Genomic DNA, 3,096 nt, shown 5'->3' with positions numbered 1-3,096 from the left:
GACAAATAAGATGAGGGAAGGCTAACCTTGCCAAGGTAGAGGACTTGTCTGCCACCTTATAAAGTTCTTGGGATATAACCTCATGAACTTCTACTTCCTCTCCAATCATGATGCTTAGAATTCTCTGTCTGTTGCTGAGAAGATGGTGGAAAAGGCTTGCCATTGCTAAACCTGTTTCTTCCACCATTATTATTGTTGAAACCTTGTTGAGGTCTCTGTTTCTTCCACCATTATTGTTGTTGAAACCTTGTTGAGGTCTCTGTTGACCTTCCATGAGAGATTTGGATGATTTCTCCATGAAGGATTATAGGTGTTTCCATAGGGTTCTCCCATGTAATTCACCTCTTCCATTGATGGGTTCTCAGGATCATAAGCTTCTTCTTCAGATGAAGCATTTTTAGTACTGCCTGGTGCAGCTTGCATTCCAGACAGACTTTGAGAAATCATATTGACTTTCTGAGTCAATATTTTATTCTAAGCCAATATGGCGTTCAGAGTATCAATCTCAAGAACTCCTTTCTTCTGATTCGTCCCATTGCTCACAGGATTCCTTTCAGAAGTGTACATGAATTGGTTATTTGCAACCATTTCAATGAGTTCTTGAGCTTCTGCATGCATCTTCTTCAGATGAAGAGATCCTCCAGTAGAGCTATCCCATGACATCTTGGACAGTTTAGACAGGCCATCATAGAAGATACCTATGATGCTCCATTCAGAAAGCATGTCAGAAGGACACTTTCTGATCAATTGTTTGTATCTTTCCCAAGCTTCATAGAGGGATTCACCTTCCTTCTGTCTGAAGGTTTGGACTTCCACTCTAAGCTTTCTCAATTTTTGAGGTGGAAAGAACTTTGCCAAGAAGGCATTGACTAACTTTTGCCAATAGTTCAGGCTTTCTTTAGGTTGTGAGTCCAACCATATCCTATCTCTGTCTCTTACAGCAAAAGGGAATAGCATAAGTCTGTAGACCTCAGGGTCAACCCCATTGGTTTTGACAGTGTCACAGATTTGCAAGAATTCAGCAAAAAACTGATGAGGATCTTCCAATGGAAGTCCATGGAGCTTGCAATTCTGTTGCATTAGAGAAATTAATTGAGGCTTAAGCTCAAAGTTGTTTGCTCCAATGGCAGGGATGGAGATGCTTCTCCCATAGAAGTCAGGAGCAGGTGCAGTAAAGTCACCCAGCACCTTCCTTGCATTGTTTGCATTGTTGTTGTTTTCGGCTGCCATGTCTTCTTCTTTGAAGATTTCTGTTAGGTTCTCTATAGAGAATTGTGCTTTACCTTCTCTTAGCTTTCGGTTCAAGGTCCTTTCAGGTTCAGGGTCAGCCTCAACAAGAATGCTTTTGTCTTTGCTCCTGCTCATATGAAAGAGAAGAGAACAAGAAAGTATGGAATCCTCTATGTCACAGTATAGAGATTCCTTGAGATGTCAGAGGAAAAGAAGAATAGAAGGAGGAGGTAGAAGAAGAAGAATTTGAACTTATCAAGAGAGATATAATTCGAATTGTTGATAATGGAGGAGTGTTAGTCCTTAAATAGAGGGATGTGAAAAGAGGGGAAGAATTTTCGAAAATAAATTAAAAAGATTTTAAAAGAAATTTTGAAAATTTGATGAATGATTTTCGAAAATTAAAGTTGGAAAAGAAATAAAGTGATTTTTGAAAAAAGATTTTTGAAAGTAGAAATAAAAAAGATATGATTGAAAAATAATTTAAAAAAAATTGATTTTTAAAACTAATGACTTGGCTAACAAGAAATTTAAAAGATATGATTCAGACATTAAACCTTTCTCAACAGAAAAGGCAACACACTGGAAATGTTGAATCAAATCATTAATTGTTAGCTAGTATTTTTGAAAAATGGAAAGAAATTGATTTTGAAAATATATGATTGAAAAGATATGATTTGAAAAAGATTTGATTTTGAAAAATTATGAAAACTTGAAAAAAATTTGCATTAAAAACAAAATCTTCCCTCTTGTGCCATCCTGGCATTAAACGCCCAGAATGGTATCCATTCTGGCGTTTTAACGCCCAAAATGCTACCTTTTTAGGCGTTAAACACCCAGCTAGGTACCCTGGCTGGCGTTTAAATGCCATTTTTCCTTCCTCACTGGGCGTTTTGAACGACCAGCTTTTTCTGTGTAATTTCTCTGCTGTATGTTCTGAATCTTCAATTCTCTGTATTATTGACTTGAAAAGACACAAATTAAAAAAAATTTTGAATTTTTAATGATGAGGAATAATGAAAATGCAACTAAAATCAAATAAACAATGCATGCAAGACACCAAAATTAGAAGTTTGTATACTATTGACACTAACAAATTGAGAATGCATATGAGAAACAACAAAACACTCAAGACAAGAGAATTTAAAGATCAAAGCAAGGAAATCATCAAGAACAACTTGAAGATCAATGAAGAACATAATGCATGTAATTTTCAAAAATTAGAAGAATAAAGACATGCAATTGACACCAAACTTAAAATTAGACACTAGACTCAAACAAGAAACATAAAATTATTTTTTGATTTTAAGATTTTATAATTTTTTTTGGATTTTTCAAAAATTATATGGAAAAGAAAATAAAGAGATTCAAAATTTTTAATAAGAATTCCAGGAATCATGCAATGTTAGTCTAAAGCTGCAGTGTAAAGAAATTAGACATGGCTAGCTGGTGGACGAAATTGTGATCCTCAAAGTTGGTCTCTTAGTATTCGTGTGTAAAATCAAAAATACCCCAAAGAGATCATGGTGTGATAAATTGGGATCTTAATAATCCCTGGTGTGATCATAACTCCGTTCAACTTAACCAGCAAGTGTACTGGGTCATCCAAGTAATACCTTACGTGAGTAAGGGTCGATCCCACAGAGATTGTTGGTATGAAGCAAGCTATGGTCACCTTGTAAATCTCAGTTAGACAGATTAAATTGGTTTATGATGAGTTCGACAATTATTGATAAATAGAAAATAAAATGGGATAGAAATACTTATATAAATCAATAGTGGAAATTTCAGATAAGCGTATGGAGATGCTGTGCTCCTCTTGAATCTCTACTTTCTTATTACATTCATCCAATCCTTCCTACTCCT

At 35.3% G+C, this 3,096-nt stretch overlaps 1 non-coding gene across 1 annotated transcript; it reads left to right on the top strand.

Annotated features, from left to right (window-relative positions):
* Positions 1-717: 717 nt before the first annotated feature.
* On the top strand, positions 718-825 carry LOC127747253 (small nucleolar RNA R71). The gene has a single exon (XR_008009055.1). It is a non-coding gene; the product is annotated as a small nucleolar RNA R71 (small nucleolar RNA).
* Positions 826-3,096: the final 2,271 nt, after the last annotated feature.

The sequence above is a fragment of the Arachis duranensis genome, chromosome 4 (genome assembly GCF_000817695.3).
Source record: "Arachis duranensis cultivar V14167 chromosome 4, aradu.V14167.gnm2.J7QH, whole genome shotgun sequence".
NCBI classification, from domain to species: Eukaryota; Viridiplantae; Streptophyta; class Magnoliopsida; order Fabales; family Fabaceae; genus Arachis; species Arachis duranensis.
This window is presented reverse-complemented; position numbering and strand designations above follow the sequence as displayed.